The 26,551-nt window shown below is 40.1% G+C and overlaps 1 protein-coding gene across 2 annotated transcripts in view; it reads left to right on the top strand.

Moving 5' to 3' along the window:
• Positions 1-269: 269 nt before the first annotated feature.
• LOC5575208 overlaps positions 270-26,551 on the top strand; it is a 600,791-nt gene continuing 574,509 nt past the window's right edge. For both annotated transcript variants that reach the window (XM_021846215.1, XM_021846212.1), the window contains exons 1-2: positions 270-938; positions 22,529-23,059. The gene's annotated coding sequence lies outside the window, so the exon portion shown is untranslated. The remainder of the gene's footprint in view (positions 939-22,528; positions 23,060-26,551) is intronic.

The raw sequence follows: 26,551 nt of genomic DNA, 5'->3' as shown, positions 1-26,551 counted from the left end.
CAAAAAAGAGGATGCTAGGATATGATATCTTTCCAGTGGTTGACGCAAGAATAGATGGCAAATTTTGCATTATTGAAGGTTTTAGACACACCGTGACGCTGTGACCGAGCTTGGGTGTTGCTCCGTGGTGCTGCGAACCGATGCTAGCAGGTTGGTTGGCTTCCGCTCCTTCACCTAGCTAGCTATGTGTATCTGCTGCTCATCGCCGTTCGTCGTCGTACTTCAATTCCGGAGCCGAAACCGAGAGAAAGCACCATTACCAGGTTCAGTTCGGTGTTGACTTCGGTATCGATCGGTTGGTTGGAAAATTTCCGTGGCCGGCGAACGGTGTTAAGGACTATTTTTTGCTTATTTTTTCTGTGGTGCGGTCTCTTAAGGATATAGACCAGAGTGTGATAACCAGGAGTAAACCCACCCCTTCTGTATAGTTTTTGGGTGGCGCCTTCCGGGCAGAAGTTTGTGTGCTCTTGAAAGCGGATCAGAAAGTGACGACAGGACGCGGACCATGGCTTGCATTTGTAGGGTTCGACAGGACAACAGATCCTACTGGATGCGTGGACTGGATTTTCCGTAGACAGACTCACAGTGAGGGGTCGGGGATAAGCGGGGGTTCTGTTTCATAAGAAAAGCGGGAGGAAAACATTCTGTAATTGGATTTGAAGAAGTGAATAGCGGATGCGTGTGTAGAGAAAGTCTAAAAAAGTGCGACTGACACGTGCGACCAGCGAATTTTCCACACAGAAGTTGTGCAAGCGCTCAGTGGAAGTGATAATACATTAGTCATCACCGTCGCTATTGGGTGGTCAAGTGAAAACAAAGTAGCCCGGGGCATTTCGAAGGGCCGAAGAAAAAGGATTACCAGTGGATTAAAACTGCCAGTACACTTGGATTAACATTTGCTGGTTCCGTTGGACGCTTCTAGAGTGGAAAACCTTAAGGTGAGTGAAATCGGAAAGGGAGCATGAGAAGGCAGAAATAGTTGAACAGACCCAGCGACTACTGTCTGGCAGACGGATGGACATACGAACGAACGGACGGACAGACAGAGTGCGTTGTTTATCGATTGTTTTTATTTTTCTTTCCCCATACCCCGGGCTATGGAGAGCATGATGAAGTACAACTTACCTTTAGAACGTGGAAGGTGTATACTCGGCTTGGTTACGTTATTGCTGTTTCGAAAGCTGATTTCATTCTATCGGAATCCGATACAGTTCGGTGGAGTTGCACTAGATTGCCAGCTGTGTGTTCTATTGATTGGAGGGAATGACTTTGAATACTTACTGTAGATATTTGTTTATTTATTTGTATTGGATTGATGTGGTTCGGAGATAGTCAGTTCTACACTTTAAGGTGAAGATTAATCGAAGCCAAACCTCAAATTTTCAAGAGCACAAATCTGGAGAACCGAAACCCGTTTGAGCTGAAAACTTAATCGAGTGGTCACCACCACCTAGTGACCAATGGATTAAGTTTTCAGCTTAAACGGATGTTTGGTTCTCCAGATTTGTGCTCTTGAATATTTGAGGTTTGGCTTCGATTCATCTTCACCTTAAGTGGTTACTTAGTTTATTTTTAATTTTCATATTGAGCTTTGTTGCTCTGAAATAAATGATCACTCGTGCTGAGGGGCTTTTATCGCTCAACACTCACTTGACAGTGCACAATTTCATTACTTAATTTTGGCTTTTCTTAAATTTGCTTAACAAAACTGTTACTTGCTGATGTTAATCTTTGAGCAACCCGAAAAAAAAATCGACCACGAAATGGTACCGATGGACAGCTCTGCGTTTTCTACGCTGTCCATTAGAGAGATGCAAATCTGAAGTTTTGGCTCCCCTATGCTTGAATGATTTAAGTTATTATATGTTTGATCCTCCCAAAGTTTTGAAATGTTTTGAAAAAAAAAAAAAAAAAATTGACGTCATTTAACCCACCGTCGGTCGCCCTAGTGTACTGAGTACACGCACTTTGCAAAAATTCGAAAAACACGATGAAAACCCCTTCAAATCGCTCCGGGCGTTGGTCCTATTCCAAGATCTACTCTTCTTCTTGCTTGTAGGGAAGAAATTTTTCGAAAAAATCAATGAAAAGTATTCGAAAACTTCGTGTTTCTAACCTAAGTTTTTACGCGTGTACTCAGTACACCAGTGCGACCGCTCGTGTAACTTTTTTTTACCGGGCCCGTCACATGAGCGGTCGCATCGTGTACTGAGTACACGCGGAGCATTTTGATTATAAATCTAAAACTAGGCAAGATAGAATATTGATGTCTTCGGAAAATTTCTTCAGTTCAACTGTACCAATCGGTCAGTGGACAAATGAAACTTTGAAAACATCCTCACCCTTCAGTGGCCATCGGAATGTGTCCCGGGGGAACCGATGAAGTGGACATTTCGCAATACAACATCTCGATCACAAATATCTCAGGATGGCGCTAGTGAGCATGCAATATTTCAATCACGAGTATCTCATGATCCCGATTTTCAGAAATATGGTGTTTTTGGCAAAGTTGTTCGATAGTTCAAGGACTAATATGTGATGATCTATTTAATTTAATTCTTTCACCAGATGGCACTAGTGAGTATGACATTTTTTGAACACAGATATCTCAGTACCGTAAAATCGGGTGTAATTGATCAGACGGGTGAAATTGATCATCGTATCACACGATTTTATTTACTCGTAATGGAGCACAAATATTGATGTAAGCTGCAGTAAATGAACGTTGCTTGTCGTAACTATTGTCGAATTGTGTGTTGTGAAGTTTTTTGCGTTAAAGAATGTTTATTACTATGAAAATAACGTAAAATTTCAAAATCATGCACGGTGCAGTATTGAGAAACACCTATGAACTTCTATTTATAAGCAAGGATTAAAACATGGTATAAACCTGAAAGTTTGTGAGGATGCTTGAGATATATCCCCAAACCAGATTTCATCACCAAAACTCGTACCAATTGGCTCATATGGTTGAAATTATTGAATTTCTGTTAGATATCATTGAATTCCTTAGGAAATTGCATACATTTAGGCGTTTTCAGCGTAATTCTTGAAATTTAACTATTCGTCATTTATATAAATATTGCATTGTTAAGAATTTTACAAGCATATTCGGATTCAGGGTGCTCAAATTTATCATATGGAGTTGTTTTGGAAACTAACAATAATGACATTGACAAGTGATCAATTTCACCCCGAAATGAGATCCTCTGATTTTTTATTTTAGAGGTATTTGTTAATACTAAAATGACATTTGTTAGAAAATTTCGGTACATAAGTCGATAAGGCTCACCTTCGTACTTGTTTTCCTGCATTTAGTTGTTTGGGATTGTTAACATTATAGAAAACAGACTAGAAAAACCGCGAAAAATGATCAATTTCACCCGAAATTACGGTATCCCGATTACTTAGAAAGTTGACGGAGGAATTTTAAAAAATGTTCCAAACACGTTAATACTAGATTGTTAGTTCTTATCATCACATAGTAAAAACTCATTCTTCAAACTATAATAAAATAATTTGCTTAAGAGATAAATTCATTCCAACGGATAGGAGAAGAGATATTCATGAGTTTTTTGCTTTTATTCAGCTTCATACGGGATTATTAACATTAAAAAGAAATTCCCAAACAATTTGGCTCAAAAGTGATTTGTTTTTTTCAGCAACATCCTTCATAAGGGTTTGAAGAATGAGTTTTCACTATGGGATGATAAATGTGTACTTACATTACAGTACTAACGTGTCTGGAACATTTCTCAAAAATTTTCCATAGTAATTTCCATATAAACCTACTTTGTCTTTGGGCCACCTGCACCACCAATCACCACCGAAAAAGCTAAAAATTTCACAGAACTCTATTTTTATGGTAAGGATGATAAGGAAGATGCGGGAGATTGGATTTTCAAACATATTTATATTTCTCATTTTGAAAATAAAATTAGATTAGAAAGATGACGTCTTTGATCAAGTTATTCTGTATATCACGGGCAACGTGTAAAGGGTTAAATGTACTCAATTTAAAATACAGTGGGATGCTAGATGTACTTCCATCAGGCTACGCAAGTGGTCCCAATTCAAATTTTTCTAATGCAGAATCTCGAGTTCCCGATCATTTCAGAGACGTCTTCTTCAAAGTTATTCAGTAAGCAAGTGCTGACATGTTATGGGCAATTACATTTGGAATTATGTAACCCGGCGAAAGTGAGCAAATGATTCTGATCATTTGGGCTATCGGTGCACGTTTTGTCAAATGTTAAAATATTTCGCTACCAGTGAATTGATAGGAAAGCACAAAATAATACAAGGGATAGAAGGTTCATTATCGTTCAAAATCTAGATTCAAATTGATCAATCTTATTTTTATATTTAGCCCATTAATCAAACTTCTGATGAATACATTGATTATGTTTGCGAGAAAAGACTTCGTAAAACGCAAAACAGTTCTCCTCACATAAGACGCATTATATCTACGCGATATACAGGTGAATGAACATCCATACACACTTATATTAGGTCTCCGACCTCAGCGAAACATTTCGCCAAGAACCCAAGAGCTGAGAATTCGGTAATTTAAAATATCGAATCTCGGAACATAATCTACCGAAATGTCGGCTAACCGAATTTTTCACAACATAATTACTGTTAGATTTTGGTAAGATTCGTTTTCGACACCATGCCAAAGTGTTTCCTAAATTTGTTATGATATAGCATCAATATAAAGAACAAAGTGTATAATAAAATCAATGTTGAAGGATGATTTTCGATTTTATTGTTTAAATAGTATGACTACAAAAATGAGTCATGAAAAGATCATTTAATTTCGACATGCTTCGGTTTATAACAACATAAATAACATTGAACTTTCTCTGCACTGGTATATTGTGAAACCAACATGAGTCACTGTAATTATCTCCAACAACAGCTTTCCAAGGTATTACTGTACATAACGCGATATTACCATGAGTCGATAATCGCTTCAATTATCAGAGCAATCATGGAGCGTTGACTATAATGATAAACCCAGAGAATGGGATTATACTAGAGAAGCGCTGAGAGCATTTTGAATTTATTTATAAACAACACAGGCAATTACAATAGATCGTTGCACGTCTGACATAAAATCAAAACTCTATATAAAAAATATGTCAACAATTCCAGCAGTGAATGTCAATGCCATATAAAAAAATTGAACAACATTGCCAAAAACACCATATTTCTAAGAAATCGGGATCATGAGATATTCGTGATTGAAATATTGCATGCTCACTAGCGCCATCTGATGGCAGAATTTCAAGTTAGATGGCCTATGATATGATAGTTCTTGACCTACTAAACAACTTTGTTGAAGACCGCATCTTTCTAGGTAATCAGGATCCTGAGATATCCGTGTTTAAAAAATTACATGCTCACTAGCGCCAACTGGTGACAGAATTCCGAAACAAGCAGCCTATCACATGTTAGTCCTTGATTTATTGAACAACTTTGCCGAAGACACCATCTTGCCAAAAAATCTAGATCCTGAGATATTTGTGATCGAGATGTTGCATTGCGAAATGTCCACTTCATCGGTTCCCCCGGGACACATTCCGATGGCCACTGAAGGATGAAGGTGTTTTCAAAGTTTCATTTGTCCACTGACCGATTGGTATCGTTGCACTGAAGAAATTTGCCGAAGACATCAATACTCTATCTTGCCTAGCTTTAGATTGACAATCAAAATTGCTCCGCGTGTACTCAGTACACGATGCGACCGCTGGTGTAACTTTTTATGGAGCGACTGACGGAAGGTTAAAGAATATCCATATTTTCTAGGTAAAGCTAACCCTTTGTCTTCAGTCATATAACTCTTTGTCATAACATATTATGGGAAAGTTCTGCACCTCTTTTCAAGTGTAATGTTATCAGCTACAACTTTGCCAACCATTTTGATTGAACGTCTAAATAATTTGTTATTATTGATTTCAAAGTCTAAACCATGCTGTGATGATCATTCAATTACTCTCATAGTAGCCTGGATTACTTTGATCTATTCCTCTCGCCAGGAGCTGAATTGTAGCCTGCCGACCAGTTGCAGTTGCATGCTAAATGCAAACCCACATTATAATTATGAATAGCAATTTATCCTGATGTCCTTCCAACATGTGGTTTTCGGCAAAGTTGTAGCTGGGAAGATTTTGCTTCAGAATTTGTGTACTTTTCCATAGAATATGACAAAGATTTATAGGGCTGAGGACAAATGTTGGCGTTTTCCATATAAATTTCAAATGGCATGTGCACAGTCAAATTTCTTTCAAATCCCTTCAAACCTTGGGAGAATAATATTTCCCATAATTTATATTGTTTAAGCATTAGGAAGCCAAAACATCAACCCATGAGCACAATCAATGCTGGGGAAAAATGTGCTTTCGGCTGCATTCTTCCATCTATTAGTAATTTTATTCAAATAGTCTGACCATTTGCTGAAGATTAAAATACATAAGTTGACTAGGGCTGTGTTTTGTTTCACATGGCATTTATTCTGTTAACTAAAAAATATACGAACAATTTCGCGTAATTTGTAAAAGGACCTATGTAATGAGAGATTTTTTTCACTCTTTTTTGATTATAATATTGCAATACAAAAGCTTTTGTTTTTCACTAAAGATCGAAAGACAATGTCCTTGGAAAGCGTTTCATACTAAAAACGTAACAGAAGAAGTTAATGTGGCTCAGTTGTTGATTAAAGAGAAAGTATACAAAGAGAGTCTCTCAATGTTAGATAGGCCCTTTTGAAAAGCTACGCGAGATCAATGTTCGCATGTCAGCAATGAAAATATGCATTTTGGTCATATTGGCACTTATGCCGACTATTCAATATTAATTGAACTTTAACACTTCACTTCACTTCAGCTATTTTCTATTAGTTGTTTCAACCACCGGCAAACGTGAGTGGGCTGGGCACCCAGCGATGTTGAAAATCCAGTAGTGATACACATAGAAATAGGAAATTTCGTGAAAGTTCGCAAACACATGACGATTGCGTAAACCTATGACGAAAGGTCGAAAGACATAAGGTTTTCAGAACATCGAAAGACTTAAGGATAAAAGGACAAAAGTAAAAAAAAAACAGAAAGGAGAAAAGGTCGAAATTCTTTTTTCAAAGAAGGTAAAATTTTTCACCAAGCAAATTAATTTTAACCTTTTGTCTATAACCTTCCCGCAGTAAAATCTTCGTACGGGAACCTTTGTAGTTCCGAGTGTTTGACAGAATATCAACGAAGCTGGGGCGCCGGAATACTATCTGGGATAAGCTAAGTTGCTCTTCAAACGATGAAAGCAAAAAAAACATGATGATATTTTCAATAGAACGATATTCAAAACTGCAAAGGCAAACTTAGAAAGCACTACGGAAGATAAATTAAACACAAAAAGTTATGTATTCACATAACGTTTGAGTTCTAATCACTACTTTTTTGATCCAGTTTCCTAAATGAAAATCATTTACGTTTCATATTATTTTCCATACGTTTTGACAGTTCTCGTTAGTTTTTCTGTTAATTTTTTGGCCTCACATTAATTCAAAATTATAAACTTGTTAGAAATTGTTTTAAGTTAAAAAAAAATCTAGCTTCTGCCAAATCTGTTACCTAAAATCATTAATAACTTTTGTCTAGAATCCGCATAGGATCATGCAAGATAACTGCCAAGTTATATGAAATTCCTCGGAATTCCGTCACGGATCTTGCCAAAGGAACTACTGTTTATATTATGAGACTAGGCAGGGACGAAAAGAATCATGCTCACTATACTCAATTCACTGACATTTATGCTACCATCAAAGTAATCGCACCACGACCTATATGATTGTACAATTAAGATGACACAAAAGAAGATGGAGCAAGCAAAAAACGATGCCCGTTTGTCGTTGGTGTTTTTGATCATCAGAAGCAGAAGAGTGTCAATTTTAGAAAATTGAGGATCAATGAGGTTCATATTAATTAAAACAAAATATGCTGTGATACGGGTAATGAACGATCCGATGTATGGAATCGACGATATTGACGCGTCTTTAGTTTGCTTCGTGCGAAAATTACAACTTCCCGTAGCGAAATGTTAAAAAGTCAAGCTGCTTCGAATGAATTTCATTTGCAACCAGCACTTTGTTAATCTTTGTTGTGTCAAGGTGAGGTGAAAACAAATAAAAATCAACGAATGTTCAACCCAGCAAGTGTCAATATAGGCGAGGGTAGATTGAGTATTTTCGTCCTTGAGACTAGGTCAAACAATAGGATAAAGAATTACCCTTTGGTATGGGGGGTTTTCTCGTCCATAAACAGTAGCTCCAAATTAGCATTGGAACATTACGAAACAAAATGAAACAATGGCTGATCGTTAACCTAAAAGAGAATATTTCAAATGGAAGTTGTTTGGCTTTCCGCTCATTGCAGCTTTTCATGATATTTTAAGACAAACAGTGACAATTTTTAAACTAAAATCGTTAATAACATTACAAGAAGATGAGATAGAAAGTTGGTGTTTTCAAGAAAAACAATGATTTTTTGATTGTGGTCAACTTTCTAGAATAACGCATTTTTGCTTAAACCGTTGCTTTTATTCCTAAAAGTCTGATTTCAGAAGTATTTTATACAAAATGATCTGTAACTGTAACTGTTGGAAGCGTGTGTACAAAGTTGATGTCTCAGAAATTTTCATTTTTTTTTTTCCAATTTTCAACTACAACTTTGTTGAAGACAGCTACTCGATTTGAGCAAATTTAGGAAAAAATTCCACACTGCCCTGCTAGTGTGGAATTTAATCAAGAGTTCTTTCAAATAAATTTAATTCCTCTCAAGAATCTCAAGATTCAGAAACTTTTTAAAGATATGTCCTGGAGTATCACTTATTAAAAGCATTTTTACGACACTAATGCGTAAATCGTTCTTAATTTTCTTCGAAGAATTCTTTCTGGGGATTCCTGCCCGGAACATGATAACAGTTTTAAAACTGGTATTGTTTATTTTTCCAGTTGTACTTTTTCTAGTTTTTGAAACAGTTTTTTTTTCAATGGTACCTCAGAGAGTTAACCAAAAGTTCCATCTAAGAATGTTGATGTCTGATAAATGTTTAAGTGGTACAGTCTTACAGCGATTACAGGTTTGACTTTTGAGAACTTCAATCAAAGTGTTGAGCCTTTTCAACGGGATCTGGAAGTTCCTAGTGGATTTCCGTAATTACTTCCGTAGATTCTCAATCGGGTTTCAAATTCGCAGTATAAAGACGAATCGAAATTAATGAGCTGGGTAAGTGTTGCATCTAGTTGCAGTTTGCACATGTTTAGTCACGTACGATAAGAACTTCATTAGGCTAACGCGGCTGAACCCCTTCAATACTTAAGGCCCAAACGCAATGATAGCGGAACGGCAACGGAATGCGGAACCGGTTCGCCAGCATGAACTATAATCAGCTTGTCGACTCAGTGTTGATCTAATTTCATTCGTTGTCAGCTCAGTCAAGAATGTTGTGATACATGCTGGCGAACCGGTTCCGCATTCCGTTGCCGTTCCGCTATCATTGCGTTTGGGCCTTTATTCACATACTAGTGGGCCCGGCAAACGTTGTATTACCTTGTAGTAGGCTGTTGTTTTTTGCTCTGCAAGATTTGAGCTTGAGCTTGATTAGCCGCCCGTAGATGCTACTCTAGTATCGCCAGATCAGCTGCACTTACACAAGGAACCAACCGAATAACTGCTTGGGACTAACAGGCATCCTCAGTGTATACAGTGCTGGTGATCTTCTATTTTAAGGCGACGATGGTGCCTGCTACGTCAGAATGCTGACCAATTTGGGGAAAGGGGAGGAAATGATGTTGCACACTGTAGACTGTGGAGTCCAAATGCATCTACGCCAGTTCACGCGGGAGTGTATGAATTGGGGGAAAGGCATGGCAGAGAGGTTTGCTTTTGTGGTTAGCAGACTGCATATGTATCAGGCGTAAGGAAAAGCATGCGCGTGGAAGAATGGAAACGTTAGGGAAACGGTTTCTTGTCCGTCTCTGGTTCTAGCATTTGCTATGAACGAATAGTTTGAGTGTGATAGATTTAGAATGGAAGATAGAAGCAAGTGAGAGATATACAGCAACAAAGTACGATGAAAGGGACGGGCCTGGGATTAAACCCATGACCTTCTGCTTATGAAGCAGAAGCGGTAGCCATCAGACCACCAACCCCCGTCCCAACGAAAGAAGAACCAGATGAATCGAGGCTAAACTTGATATGTTATGATATGCTCTGCAAGATTTCCTTACAAACTGACAGTTTCGTTTTGTTCCGTTTTTTCGACTCTCCCGTTGAATATCTACTACTTTTGTGCACACAAACACGTCGGAACACTTCACGTACACTTTAGTGAAAGAATTTTTTAAATCTGAAAGCCTGTTCTCAAGTCATTTCGTGACATACAAACACCATTCCATTTTTATTTATATAGATAGATATATTTGTACATACTACATCTACAAACATACATGAGGGGACGTAGCCAAGCCATTTGCTTTAAATCAAAGTTGAGTTACTATCAATACGCTGGTCACTTCGGAACGTCTAAATTGTACCTGAAAGGAAAAATAAAAGTAAATTAGTTCAGTTGAAAATTCTTTGAATAAAGTTACTAGTTTTCTATCAAGTTTATGCCTACTTACCGTTGTTGAGAAAGAGCTTACCTAACGTTCGTTTGTTTTTGTGGTGTTTATTCCTGCTGGTGGTTTGTCGACGGTGAACAATCGACAAGTGGATGGTGCATCTTGATTGCAACAACCTTCTAGTGGTGGTCTTCCGGCTGAGATTTCAGGCGAAAGCTTAGTTGACACAACGCACCTCAATGATCCCATATTCATACTGATAAATGCAAAGTATTGGAACACATTATAACACAACACATCCAAACTGACTTTCGATTCACGGTCTTAAGCCTGATTCGCTGCTGACAAGTAATTTCTCAGCCTATCTTGATGCATGGCAAATTTCTGCAAGGAATCGATCAAGAATGCGCTTTTTCTGATCGCAGTACGCAGTTGAAAAGAAATATCAATTCAAATGGGAGTCGCCGTAGAAAATTTCTGCAAGGAATTGACGAGAAATTTCTTTAGCGATTCCTTTTCAGTAGCAAATCAGGCTTTAGAAGTGGTACCTTTTCCAAGTCCGATTGCTACGTCTTTATTTCGTACTAGTGGTTCCGGCAAACTTCGTCTTGCCATCAAGTAGGCTGTTGAAAAACGCTATAGTTTGTCCCTGGGAGGGAGAAACCAATACAACATTTCTCTACGTCACAGTGAGCCGAGATTTTGCTGTCACGAACTGTCACTGTGAGCCCGGATCTTAAACAATAGATAAACATGATAAAAGCGCGTTATTAACCTAAGCATATTTTTGCATTTTATCAAAAGTAGCAAAAATCGAATTAAAATCAATTCATGCACATTCAAAAGTAACGTCACGAGAGCACCGTTTTTGTCTAATTGAAAGTAACGTATTGAAATGAGGCTTTTTTTACTGTTTTCATTAAAACTGAAAATTAAACGCATAGAAAACTGTGGCCCTTTTTCAATCTTTGTCCAGAAAGATCGAAGGTACACAACAAATGGAAACTAGCGATTTTCACTAAGCCTGCCTTGATTGTCGTTGGCAAACTAGACTTATCTTGCAATTTGGAAAACAATTGTATCCAATTTCGTGTGTAGTATCGGTGCCTCCCTCCCAGGTTGTCCCATACACAATGACAGTTCCATTCAATCTCGTTTTTTTTTTGACTTTCCCGGAGAATAACCTTGGATTTTTATACACACAAACACGTCGGAACCCGTGACAAACAAAACGGAGAAAGAGAAGAATCATTCAGATCCGCTGACCCGTTCGTAAGTCATTTCGTGACATACAATCACCATTCTAGTTTTATTTATATAGATTAGTTCGTACTTCTATCTATGGCATGCACAGCGCACTTCTACCCTTTTCCGAAGCATGTATGCAATAGTGGTTTCTGCGCTCGTGTACATACACGTTACATGGCACCAACACTACTTAAAGATTGCTGGTTGAAAATATAAACAAAGATCAGCTGTTTCCAGCAAAATCAAATGGCAGTATTTTCAACCAGCAAATGTGCGCATGTGTTCGTGACACCGCTCGGCGAGAGCTCAATATTCTCATACAGATCGATAACGAAACTTTCAACTTTAATAAAATCAAATCAGTTTTCAACCGCAAATAGCCTTGCATGTACGGATATAAATACACGTTCGACCTCACATTGCCGCAAAGCCATACATGATGTTGATGTAGGATACCAGTTCAGAATTCTGAACCGATATCTACCACCCATCACATGGAACATAAGCAGAAATCGAAACCGAAGATCGACAACCGGATGTTTGGTCACGCAATTCAAAACCCCTCCGTCGGCTTTTGCTCTTCGCTTACGAGTGGATATCGAACCAAATGGTTCTACTTACACTCTTGTACAAACGTTTTTATCCGTATCTCTGCGTTCTTCTTCTTCTTGACATTACGTCCTCAATGGGATAGAGCCGGCTTCTCAGCTTAGTGTTCCTATGAGCACTTCCACACTTATAAACTGAAAGCTTTCTTTGCCTTAATTGTCATTTTCGCATTCGTATAGATATCGTGTGGCAGGCACAATGATACTCTATGCCCAGGGAAGTCAGGGAAATTTCCATTACGAAAAGATCCTGGACCGACCGGGAATCGAACCCAGACACGTTCAGCATGACTTTGTTTTATAGCCGCGGACTCTAACCACTCGGCTATATCCCTGCGCTAACACGTTTTATTTAAACTCTCTATGGCTCATTTGAAAGACAATGAGTTAATATTACTTGATATATGTATAAATATTATTATAAAAAAAACATTTGTTGAAAATAACACTGAAAAAACAATATAAAACAATCGACCAAAATTTTAAACAAGTGTGACATTTGAGTCTCATAATCTTTAATGAAAACTTGCTAAACTGTGGTGGAATAGTCTGAAAACTATTAAAAATTATTAAAACAGTCATTGAAATCATCGTGCCAAAGTTTAAGTCACTCTTCACCTTCGCTTAAGCCGTAAACCACGTTTACCCATACAATTAAACCAGGTTTAAAGCCTAAGCGGTGGTGAAGAAATCGCTTATAAAACTTACTCAAAACACGAACATTCTGTAAAACCACCGTTTAGTGATTTGGTTCACTCTGACTGAACAATTTCTAGGAAAATAACAATCATTCAATGCTTGCCTGGTCAAACTGGGTGCATATCTCTAAGATAAACAGATTATCAACATCCTTCGACATCAGTATAGTATATTATTCAATAATTCATATCTTCAATCCTAAAATCAATGGCATTACGATAGCTTGAAAATTAAAGTGTTGCAGGGTCAGGGCATTGAAGACCAGCAATATTCAAATATGCGTTCAGTCAGAGTGGACCAAGTGAAAATCTTGAGTGCCGGCCAATATATACTGGTCCAATGCGCGGGTTCTAGGACATTCCATTTAGACACCATAGAACTACCAACAGCTTCTATCGGGCTCTGAAATCGACTAAAAAAACGCAATAATCAAGCAGTTTATTGCTTTTTGACACTTGGTTCGCTCTGTATGCACAGAAAGTGTTGCAATTTCTGACCACCCATCCAAATGTGGTAAATGGTCAAAAATCAAAATCAAATGCATCGAAATAAGTAATATTTATGAATTTCTATTGATGGAGAAGATGAATAATTCGATGTGAAAAAATCTGACAAAACACTTGGAATGTCTTTCATTTTCTCGCATTCATCAGCGCGCTGGTGATTGTCGCTGTTATGGTAATAAGCACTTGGTCCACACTGACTGCATACTTTTATGGATTTTTATTGATCATCCAAAGTAAATTTCTTACATACCTCTCGCAGTTTACAACATTCATCAAATCTAATCAAAGTGATATGGAGGTAAGATAATTTCGCATCTAAATAAAGAATAATCCAAATTTCCCAAGTTTTGTACTTGGTTCACTCTTACTTAACGCCGACCAATTATGACTCCAAACTTTTGCACGGGAGTGTATACCGATTCGCAAGCCTAGGGACCAAACTATCGGTAATCGACTCCGTCGATTGCCTCCCCTCATATGTTTATTTCTGAAAATGTGCCCGATTTACAGTTTGCGGTTTTATGGTTGCCTTTTCGGTTTCGGTTTGCATCGGTGGACATCTGCAGCACTATACGATGCAATCATGGTGAGGTTCCAATTAATGTATTTACTGACACCTACTCGTCAAACTTGTCCCACGATTGCTGGCAAAATTGAGGTGTCTTTCATTGTATGCACTATTTTTTGATGATCGACCGTTTATGGCCACTAACCATCAGCTGTGGCGACGTTCGGGAGGGAATTAGTTACGAAATAGGTTGGTTGACTCAAAGAGTTGCGACATTATCGATATCAGAGTTTGGGAGGTCAGGAGAGAATGCATAGCAATTTCCAGTAGAAGAGAAAATTTATGAAATTTCAACGGCAGAATTTATTTGATTAGTGCTCTTCAGGACATTTCTCAGTTCAATATCCCTTTAGCCATAATACTTGTTTTTCCTCTTCTAGAAACCCTTCTACAATTGATTTGGTCTTAAGCGACTCTAGTCAGCCAACTGGATACTCATGCTGATTTTAATTATGTCCCTGTTACATTTCAAATATACCATGAAGCGATTCTTAATCCTATCAGACGCAGACAGAAAATATATGGAAGCAAATATTTTACTCAGAAGGACTAATCTCATCATCATTAAGGTCATACAAAGTGAACTTCCAATGAAGAACCTGAACTTCTACATAAATTATTTTTGTGGAACTCCACATCATTCATCACTGCTATCGCTCGATCCCTTTTTTGTGGTCGCATTTCATAAACCGTGTTATTATTATTATTATTATTATTTATTAGAGACACTTTACACCGAAGTGCATTCGTGTCGTATAAAGAAATCACTTTTGTATTACACATAATATTAGATTCATTCTGTACTTATCTTGGACGTTTTCGTTTCCTTGATTTGCAATTATGTGGCTCTGGTCCGTTCTGCTTCGCCTGCTTTCTCCGTTGCATTACATTGTGTAGTTTGTCTTAGGCACTGTTTCATTTGCATTGTCTAATCTTCGCGCAACTCCTGTTCTCATGAATCACTTATGTAGTTTTTTCCCTTAATTTCATCTTTATCAATTATCACTTTTATCACTTTTTACGCCATACTCTGTTCTTATTCGTTTCTCCTTCACCATTTCTTCCATCTTCTTCTTTTTCCAGCTGGTTTCATCCTTCTTAAACGCATCTCTTTTTACAGTTTGCGATAAACATCAATTTCTTTTAGGAACATCAGCATTCGTTTCTCGTTGTCATCATCATTACACAAGGCTTCGCGCAGACTCGTCGGTTCGATTCCGTAATTCCTTCGAACGTCATCGTATTTTCTGCAATGCAGAATTATATGACGAACATCAACGACCGTTCCACAGCATTCACAAATCGGGGGTGATGATTTCTTCAACAAGAATTCGTGAGTTAGTCTTGTGTGTCCGATGCGAAGTCGAGTGAGAACTCTCTGATCAGCTGAACTTTCTTGATCCATCCACTTTTTTGTGTCGAACTTGATCTCCTTCAGTTTCATGTCTGTCATTAACATCCATTGGTTTTCCCATTGTTGACGGATGGTGTAGTTCACTCCTTTCACGGCATCTCTTCTTGGAATTGCTACGTTTTGCGGCGGATTATTTCTTGCTTCGCCAGCTAGACGATCAGCTGCTTCATTGCCGTGGACACCAGTATGTGCAGGGATCCAGCAGAGGCGTACCTGGCGGTTTCGAACTATGTCTTCAATTTCTTGAATCCAAGGATGCTGCGATTTGCCACTTTCTATGGCCGAAAGACAGCTAGCTGAATCAGATAATATCAGCAATTCGTTTGATGTGACATTTGATAAGGCTGATTTGATTGCAAACGCCTCCGCTGAGAAAACACTACACTGTGGTGGAAGGCCTATTGATCTTTGCATACTGCTGCTAAACACGCCCGCTCCAACAGCACTATCGGATTTTGAGCCATCGGTGTACACGACTGTAGCTTGGGGAAACCGGTTTGTCAATAACTCGTTTACAACGGGGCGTACGATATCCGGGGGATCCCCTGCTTTTACTCGACGTTTCACGTCCCACATGACGTATGGCTTGGATGCATGCCACGCTCGGTTTCCAAATCGTGTCCGCACAGCAATGTTTGGGGTTTGTACGCCAGTTGTCTCCATGAGGCGTTCAGTCGCTCGTTGAACAACAGGGAGACTGCTATTACTGGAGTCCTTCTCCAACATGCGGATGGCAACACGAACTACTGCTTGGAGGTACACGAGGTTAAATGGCAAAGTGCCTGCTTCAGCCATAACAGCTGGAATCGGGCTTGTTACAAACGCGCCAGATGCTAGTCTGATCATCTTATTATATATGGGTGCGAGATTTCGAATCACCGATTCTTTCGCTCTGCTGATGATTCCAACGCCATAGAGAAGGCGTGACGTGATGATCGCTGAACCTATACGCAGCAACGATCCCCGCTGTCCACGAGGGTTTCTAGCACCAATTATTTTTAGTAGAGTAAGGTGGGGCAAAAGTTCGACCTTAGTGGTATAATCAAAGTTTCCAGGAAAATAATTGCAGATGAAACAAAACAAATACCATACAGCGAACCTTCATCATATTGGCTATAACTTTGCTGAACAAACTTGTGTCAAAATATTTACCCATTTTTAGTTATAACAGTTTCAAAATTGATTGTCTTATTCGAACTTTTGCCCCACCGGTGGGGCAAAAGTTCGAATCTAGTGTGGGGCAAAAGTTCGTTGGCTAAAACACAAAATATCAATACTTTTATGCCAGGCATACTTTCTACCAGCCGTAAACTTATGTTTACCGAAAAATACACACTAAATTTTCATCAAAAAATGCCCAAAACCGGGTTAATTGTAATACACCCAAAATATAGCGGTTTTTCGCAAAACTAAGGGAAATGTAAAATTTTTGTGACATTTTTCGCACGATCAGGCAAATTTCGCTAAATTTGAAGATAATATGTAGATTTCAGGAAATTTGAAAAATTTTCCGTGCGTTTATACATGGGTCGAACTTTTGCCCCGCTATGGGCCAAAAATTGATTCCAACTATTTATGGAAAAACTAATCCACGTCAAAGCATCCTTATGATAAGCCTAGAAACGCCCTTACATAAAATATTGAAAAATATTTTATCTTCATTTGGTTCCATGCATCGAAAGTTTGACCAAATATTACAATATTTACGTCGAAAAACAACAAATAGCCATAACTTTTCCAAATCTCAATAGATTTTTATGATATTTGGAGTGAAAGTCTCTTACTTAAATAGCATTCGAACCACCATGACATTTCTAAGTTTTGATTTGATTTGAGCTAGAAATCTTAAAAAGAAACTCTTGCCCCACTCGAACTTTTGCCCCACTTTACTCTATTCGTAATCGTGATTCGCAGGTAGCCTTTAGCAGCTTGCAGTGCTGTTTAAACGTCAGAGTTCGATCCAGAATAATGCCGACAATTTTCAATTGCCGTGTTTTTGGCACAGCCATCTTGTCGATAATGATGTCTTTCTTCGGTTCCTGGCGAGCGTTTGGGCTACAATAAAATATATTGGATTTATCCGCTGAGATTTTGAAACCGACACTTTTTGCCCACTTATTGACTGCTGTTACAGCGGCCTGCAGTTCATGATGTAAATGTTGCTTCTTATTCTTCCGTACTATCAGCAAGATATCATCCGCGTATAGGAGAACAGTGACGGTACGTGGGACTACACGGAATATCGGTTGCATCGCTACGAGAAAGAGCGTGACCGATAACACAGAGCCCTGAGGGACACCATTTTCCAGTTGCATTTCTTGCGAGAGCACACCACACACGTTTACTCTAAATGTACGGTCAGCGAGAAAACTGTTCAAAATGTTGAACATTCGCCCAGAAATCCGCCACTTCCGTAGGGTACGCAAAATTCCGAATCTCCATGTGCAGTCGTAGGCCTTTGAAAGGTCTAGTGATGCTACAAGGCAGTGTTCATCGCGATTGGGTAACGATCTATCCAGCTCCGCTAGATACGTATCGACGCCGCGGCCGGCCCGGAAGGCATGCTGCCTTTGGTCGAGTCGTCCCTTCTCCTCAAGTTCTGTGGTCAATCTCCTATTAACGATACGCTCAAACACTTTTGCTATACAGTTGATCAACGTGATAGGCCGAAACGCTGCTGGGCCGGAGACGGAACAGCTCGGTTTCGGAATAGGGACAATAAAACCAGTTCGCCAGCTGGCTGGAAAGGTACCGCTTTGCCATACTTTGTTGAGCGTGTCCAGTAATGCTGTTTTTGAGGATAGCGGCAGTCGTCGTAACATCGGATACCCTACCGAGTCTGGTCCTGTAGAAACACTGCGTCCTTTATCGAGTGCCCACAGCAGCTCGTTTAGGGTGAAATCCGAGTTATAGATGTCGTTTGTATTGGGTAACGAATTCACACGTTCTCGTTCAGCTTTTTCTTTCGCCATTTGAAATAATGGAGGATAGCTGGAGGTCGCTGATCTCTCTGAATAGTGCTTTGCCAATTCTTCTGCTACTTCGTCTGCCTTATCCGTAAATCCGTCTTGCCGTTTAATGACAGGTACGCTGTTTTGCCGCTTACCACGTAATGTGTTTACTGTCTGCCACATTTCGGCAGCCGAGCTAGTTGATGAAATTTTGCCCACGAATTCTTCCCACGATCGACACTTTGCTTCATTAACTGCCTTTTTTGCAGAAGCTTTCGCTTTCTGGAACCTTTCTAAGGTATCGGTTGTGTCTAAGCCGGCTGCCCGAACTCGCTTTAGTGCTCTGAGTGCTTTTCGACGTTGTTTGATTTCTGCCTCTACTTCTGGACACCACCACGGCACTGATTTGGGTCCGACATGTCCCGATGTCCTCGGTATGCTCGCTGTTGCTGCTGAAATTATGAGCTCCACAAACTCGTCTACATCGATTTCGTTGCCCGGTTTGATAGTGCTGGCCGTAATTCGTTCGTATGTGTCCCAGTCCGCTTGGTCATACAACCATCTTCGTCTTTTTGTCGGTATCTGAGAGAGACCCAATGAAGAGACAGCTATCGGAAAATGATCGCTATTATGACTGTCCGGTACAATTCGCCACACAAGTCTGGGGGCTAGTGTCTCAGAACATATTGAGAGGTCCAAAACTGAAGTAGAACCCGTGGCTGGATCAAATAGGAGTGGGTGATCCGTTATTTAAGATGACGAGTTGCTCATTCAGAGTTTTCTCTGCAATGAAGCGTCCGAGCGTGTTTGACGTTGAGGAACCCCATGCAATGTGATGTGCGTTGAAGTCACCAAGAATTAACAACGGTTTAGGTAATTGGTCGAGCAGCTCATCAAGCTCAGATTGACATTGCTGGGAACTAGGAGGGACGTAAATCGATACTACCGTCATTGGACTCGGAAGGTGTATCCGTATCGCGATGGCTTGGAGATCAATGTCGATATCGATTCGTTCGAAAGGAACTCCCTCGCGAATAGCAAGACCCACTCCTTGCTGCCAATAACGTCGACTGCCGGATCTGAGCATTAGAGTATAGTTTTTGCCGATGAAATCGGCTGGAGTCACCAGATTATCCGTTTTTGTTTCCTGAAGCGCAATAACACGTGGTTGAAGTTGGCTGATCAACAGCTTAAGCTCGTTGATGTTGGTACGCAGGCCGCGTATATTCCACTGCAGTGCAAGGCAGTTAGTGCCTTCAGGGTGGGACACAGACGACGATGATGACGATGTTGACAATAGTGGTCCTCTGAGGGTTCTTACTGACGAATTGGCTGGATTCCAGGAGGAAACAGAGGGTGTAAGACGCTCGTGACTGGTCCCACTCTCATCCCCCCGGACATCCACTCCCGTCACTGAGAGGGGGGAGGTTACTTCACGCTCTCCATCCCCACGCCAATTGTTGGAAACCGTGTTGGCTCCGGTTCTAGCTGTGGTTGTTTGCTGTTGTTGTTGTGTTCGTGATGACGATCCATGATGATGATCTTCAGCAGTGCACACTGAAGTGGCGTCGCCAGTAATGTGTACGGTGCGAGAATGGTGATATGTGCTACGTGGTTGGCTAGTTGTTGACGAGTGATTTTCAGCAGGCACTTCTCCGGTCGGTGTGTTTCGGATGTGCGTATGAGTGCGAGTTGGTATTAGAGTAGATGGGTATGAGGTTTCAAAATCGACCGCAGCAGGGGATTCTCCATCAACGGGTTGGGGTATAACGTCCCGGACGGATCCTCTAGCCTGCCGCGCTCTCGCTTGTGAGAGTGATAGGGGTACTACACTTTCCCTCCCATCAAATCGATTGTTGGTGTTGTTCTGTTCGTTGGTCAGGATGGTATTGCTGGTCGGTAATCGTTTAGAGTGTTCGATATTATCGAACGTGCTGGCTGCGGGGGGTTTCTTCGATTTCTTCGTCGACACTGAATGTTTCCTGATCCGACGAAGGTGGTTGCTCTGCGGGAATCTTCTTCGGAGGCGGACTTTGACGGCCGGGTGAACTGTTGTTACTTCTGTTCTGTCTTTTCTTCTTCTTCTTGGCTCCTTGCTCAATTACTTTGGGCGGTAATATAGCTGGCGATCTATTTCGTAGTTGCATCTTTGTTTGCGGTTCTATTGCTTTCCTGACGACATGATTATGATGCGTCGATTCAATTGGACTGATGTGTTGGTCCACTTGGGTCGGTTTCGGATAGGTTGATTGGCTTTCTTGGTTTTCTGGGGCTGGGATCTGGACATGTCTGGTCTGCGACATAAGCTCTTCGATTTTATCGTCCTTCTCCTTCATCGCGGCCATTAGCTGGGAGATTAGCACATCTTTCGCTTCCATTTTCTTTTCGAGCTCTTCAAGCCTTCGCTGAGTAGCAGTCTGTTGGGCTGCCGCTGCAGCGTAGCTCCCTAGCCCTTGTTCAACACGCTTACGTGCTTCCGGGAAGGTTAGGTTGTGGTCCACTTTTAGTCGGATCACCTCCACCTCCTTCTTGTAAACCGGACATTGTCGGTTATTCGGTCGGTGTTGTCCGTTACAGTTGATACAGTGAGCTGCGGCAGGACATGTTTCACCCTCTGCTAATTCATGCTCGGCAGAACAGTTCAAACAACGTTTCGGACCAGGACAGCGGGCACGTGGGTGACCAAAGCGGACGCAACCATAGCATAAGAGCGGATTCGGATAGTAGGGTCGAGTAGCAACGCGAAGGAGACCTATCTTTACATGGGACGGATAATTGCACCTACTAAATGTTAGAATAAGGGCGGGCGTATTCACAGGGTTTCCTTGTTCCTTACGGGTAATCCGTTGTACGCGCATAACTCCCTGGCTGGTTAGACCATGCAAGATATCCTGCTCAGACATGCGAACTATTTCGTAGCAAGAAATAACACAACGGCTTACGTTTAGGTTTGGATGCGGTTCGACGATAACATCAGCCCCATCTGAAAGAGTGGTCAGCTTCAGCAACTTGGTAACCTGCGCTTGATTCCTCACTTTTAGTGTCCACCGGGTACCTTGTGCTTCCGTCGCAGCATCTTCAATAGGACCACCAGCAGCTGCTTCCACAGATAATCCAACAATGAAGGGATCGGACGACAAAGGCTTCCTTTCGTCTTTACTTCGCAGTTGGAGGTACGTCAGTTCTCCAAAGTCGTTCTGTAGTTGTCCTAAGGCTGGCCATCGCTTTCTGGATCCTCCAGGATCGCCGCTACTCGCGGCCGCCATGACCTCAGTACCCTACTCTACCAATTTTTCGCTTATACACACGGCGGACGTTGGAAAACAGTGAGAAGTGCAACGGTCACCCGTTGCTTACCCCAGAGGCAATGTGATATAGAAAACAATGGAATTTCCTACCTTTGACTCCTTCAACGTCGAAACCGTTTAGCAAAATCACCAACAAGGTGGCTTTTGGCACTTACTCCTTCGATAACAAACTTTTCACCAAAAAACAGAAAACTTGGTTTGTTCACCTTTTACAACTTTATGTTACTCGGGTGGTCCACCAGTGAGATTCAATGAAACCCACCACACAGTGAAACAGCGGGCTCTTGTTTACACCATGCCCACGCGTTAGAAGCACTTTATCTTCACTGTTCTCGCACTAGTATTCACCGATCTAACTCGGATTTTACGTTCAACCACTAGTAATCACTAGCCACTATGCGTCGAATGGCTTAGAAAAACGATCCGATCGCGAAAACCACCAAAAAACACAATACTATTCCGAGCGCGTCGCGGTTGTCGTATCCAACAACAGTGTCCCGAACTCGATGATAAACCGTGTTGGCTTTAATTCTTATTTTAGCATGATTCCTAAATTAATACTTGCTAATAAATTGATCTCATCAGTTGTTTTCCATTTCTTTTTATTTCAGGATATCAATTGTACCCAATTGAATGAACGAAATTCCAAAGAAGCTAATTGATCGCGTGTGAATGACTGTTGCCCTTCAAAATCGATCCCATTCGTCGATAGTGGATGCATTAACGAAGAGTTTTAAGTAACTTATAACTATACAGTGACGAAAAGAACCTCCTGCGAACAAACGGTAATCTTGTCCCGGTCAAGGTACTTTCCGAGTGTAGTCGTTGATAGTCGAACGAAACAACCCACGATAATAGTGTAATAGTGGAGAAAATCGATTGTACAACCGTCATCGTCGTCGTTTTGGTCGCAATTTGGAGCCGTGCTGAATTTCCCCACGGAGAGTTGACTGCACCTCTGCGTCTAATAAAGCAGCGGAAAATCCGAAACGCCCGCGGTTGGATGTTTTTGTGCTTGTTTCCGATATCTATTGGCGGGTGCTCCGGCGAAAAAGCAAAAAGCAGTGTCAGTGGGTGTCGTCATTGTGCTTCAGGAGAGAGAGACTTCATCGATGAGCGACGACACAAAACATCGCAGCGAGGTGATTAATAAAAGTGTTTCCCATGGTTTAGCAACAGCTGGAGAGCGAATGGATGCGGCGTGTGATCCGACTGATCCACCAGACAACGCCAACAAGAGCCTCTTGTGTGCCCCACAATGACAGACGATCGAGAATTGGGGAGGAGAGCGAAAAGAAAGTGAATTGGCAAAATTGCAAGCAACAAAATAAGCGCACTCGACTTTGTGAGTAACTCCCTACCTAGTTGTGGGTTGCCCCGTTGTGAACAGGTTGTTCCGATATAAAATTAGAAATTCGTATCTTGAAACAAAGTCTGAACTTTGAAAAGCTTTGAAGAACTTTAAATTTTAAAGCTGTTAATATTGAGTAATTAATAATTAATGGCTATCGGGTTGCATTCATCACATGCTCATGGATAGACATATTTTCTCAGCAATACCGTAACCAGCGATTGTGGTATTGGGTGTTTGCAGATGCTCCTAAAAAAGAACACTTTTGAATAATCTATATAAATAAAAATGGAATGGTGTTTGTATGTCACGAAATGGCTTCCGAACGGGTCAACGGATTTGAATGATGATACTTCCGTTTTGTTCGTCAAGTGTTCCGACGTGTTTGTGTGTATAAAAATCCCAGGATATTCACCGGGAAAGTCGGAAAAACAAGCGTGAAAGGAACTGTCATTTTGTATGGGACGATTCATAGCGTTTTTGAACAGCCTACTTGATGGCAAGACGAAGTTTGCCGGGAACACTAGTCTCTAATAAAATATATCACTGAGGCAAGTTAACACAAGCAGATTCATAGACGTTTATCTGATTTTGTTGGTAACAAAGCTACTTGGGCCTTTCCATGAATCTTTTTGGCATGGATAGTTTTTCTTGGCCGAATCGTCTAAAACTTTGCAATAAGAAACATTTTAATGTGCCACACAGGTAGCCAAATATAGTGGCCAAATATGAGCTCAGTAGCATTCAAAAAACCCTACTGCCGAAGTGAATCGAAAGTGCCAAGAATAGGATCCGGTTCCCTACCCGTAATAATGTTGTTGTATAATCTACTGAATCCATGGTAAAATTAAGAACTGGGTTCTATACCATTTCCCGGAGACCCTATCTCCCGGGAAATGTCTCCCGGAATGACGCATTTATTAATAATAAATAATATAATCAACGTCAAAGAAAACTTTTAAACAAATGATGTTCGGTCGTTTAGGGTGGCATTGGACCGATATTTTTACAGCAAAATAATATCAGAATCATGAAACTTACAAGAACCCTTTGTTCATGCTAGCCATGAGATGCATCGAAGTAGGTGGTCAAAGTCACCCTCAAGGTCTACACACTCAAATTTATCTGCCGAGACTCGGCTTTCGAAAACCGAGATCCGCACAGCCGAGCGCTCGGTAGTGAACTCGGTTTAATCGTTTTAACCGATTAAGTCAGTTTGTACAAGAGGTTTCAGGTACTGTTTTCAACTGAGAATCTCGGCATTACAGAAACTGAAATCTCAGCTAAAATTAAAAACAATCATTTTGATACCGTACAATCGTAAAAATACAGCATACGGTTCAAAGTGCCTGCTCCGGATATGGTACAGATATGGCCTGCTCCGGATAAGTCACGCAACTTGGACAGTCTGCCAAGAACTTCACATTTACTCCGTGACAGAAAAAGCATATAAGAGACGACATTGAACACTAGAAAAAGAACAACAAAAATACATTGGCGTACTAACTGAAGATCTCGTGCAATCTTAGTTCCTCCGGCTTCACTGTTTGCCAAATTTGGACCACTTTTTGGAACTTTTTAACTATATTTTACTATATTAACTTATGTACGACCGACGCACTTTTCCGAACCGAAATGAAATCAAGATGGCGAATGATTAAACAAAATGCTGAGAATCTCTGTAAACCTAGGTGGAAAACCGATATATCAGCATTCAAGACAACTGACTTCGGCGAAAACATTCTTAACGTTGGTGCTCGGCACTCTTTGTTGCCGAGTTACGGGTAAAAAATAGAGTTAACCGAAATTTCAGTTTCAGGAGTTGCCGAAACTCGGTTACAATTATATTTTAGCTGAGTTTTCAGCAAAATGTGTGAAAACCGAGTAAGTTCAGCAATTTCAAATGCCGAGCTCGCGAATAATTTTTAAGTGAGTATGTCACCCCGCACGCCGGTAATACTTCATTGATGCATCGTTTAGAAAATTCATGCTTCTTTGCATCCCTTTTTATGTTGAACAAGTGGTCCCGGCAAACTTCGTCTTGTCATCAAGTAAGCTGATGAAAAATGACATGCAATACCCCTTACAAAATGACACATAAGTTTTCTCCCGTTTTAATGACTATTCCGAAGACTTTCCTAAACTTTTCCTACGCACGAACACGTCGCACCCCTTGTTGTATGCAACAGCAAAAGAACTGTCAAAATCCGTTGACCCGTTCTCAAGTTATTTCGTGACATACGAACACCATTCCATTTTTATTTATATAGATAGATAGATTAAAATATTTAATAAAATATCAATTTAGTAACATAGTAGCAATTTAGTAGTACATTAATAAGACATATTCCAGCGAATCCCCTGAAATACATGTTTGCAGTTAAAATGATTCTAACAACCGTATTTTTTTTATTAGATCGAGAATTTTTACGGGTTGTTTTTTTTTTTACAAACAAATGGAATGCAAGCTTAGTTTAGTCTATTTATATATCATGTGGACCAATTTTCAAGATCTCATATTGCTTCCAACTGTAGGCTTACTTTAAGACTAAATAGTCTCATGATATTTTAAACCTCTACTTTGGTATTATGTGCAGTCTGTGAGGAACTTTTCGGCCGGTCCATTTTCGTGTTATTCTGGTAGAGCTATTACAAGAACAATTGTCAATTTGAGCTTTTCTTATTTTACAAGATGTCCATCAATAACCTCTTTCATATATGATGAAAAATAGCATATTTCACGATGTTGTTCTGAATGTTCATTTTTCTTAATTTTATTGCATGTTTGATACCATGATCGACGGAATCCATGAAAAATAAATGACACTGGTGCAATAATTACAAAGATATCATATAACAAATCAAGCTGTCCGAAACTGGGGGATAAGAAGTGCTTAACCAAAATTTTAATTTGTCTACACTTAGTTCAATTATGGTACAAAATACATTCATACTATCAAATTTGGATAATGTTCGATCATGCTTGCGTGATCCAAAGTATTTTGTCATATTCAAAATAATTACTAAATATGCTCAAAACTAACACGTCTATTTTTAAAAGATTTCCATACTTTTCTACTTTTTTAAAAGGCATGCATATTTCAAGGATGTGTTATTCTACGCAAACACTACTCTCCATAATAGCTTTCTTTGTCCGATGTTGGGTGCTGTCCGGTACTGAGGGATCTCCCCCTATATTTTCATTGGATAATTGCCCTTCCTTCGCACATAGGCTCCTTTTCCAAGTTATGCCTTAAGAAAAAATAGCAATTTTCAAACTGAT

This window comes from Aedes aegypti, chromosome 2 (genome assembly GCF_002204515.2).
Source record: "Aedes aegypti strain LVP_AGWG chromosome 2, AaegL5.0 Primary Assembly, whole genome shotgun sequence".
NCBI classification, from domain to species: domain Eukaryota; kingdom Metazoa; phylum Arthropoda; class Insecta; order Diptera; family Culicidae; genus Aedes; species Aedes aegypti.
Note: the sequence above shows the minus strand (reverse complement) of the source record. Positions and strands in the feature narration are given on the sequence as shown.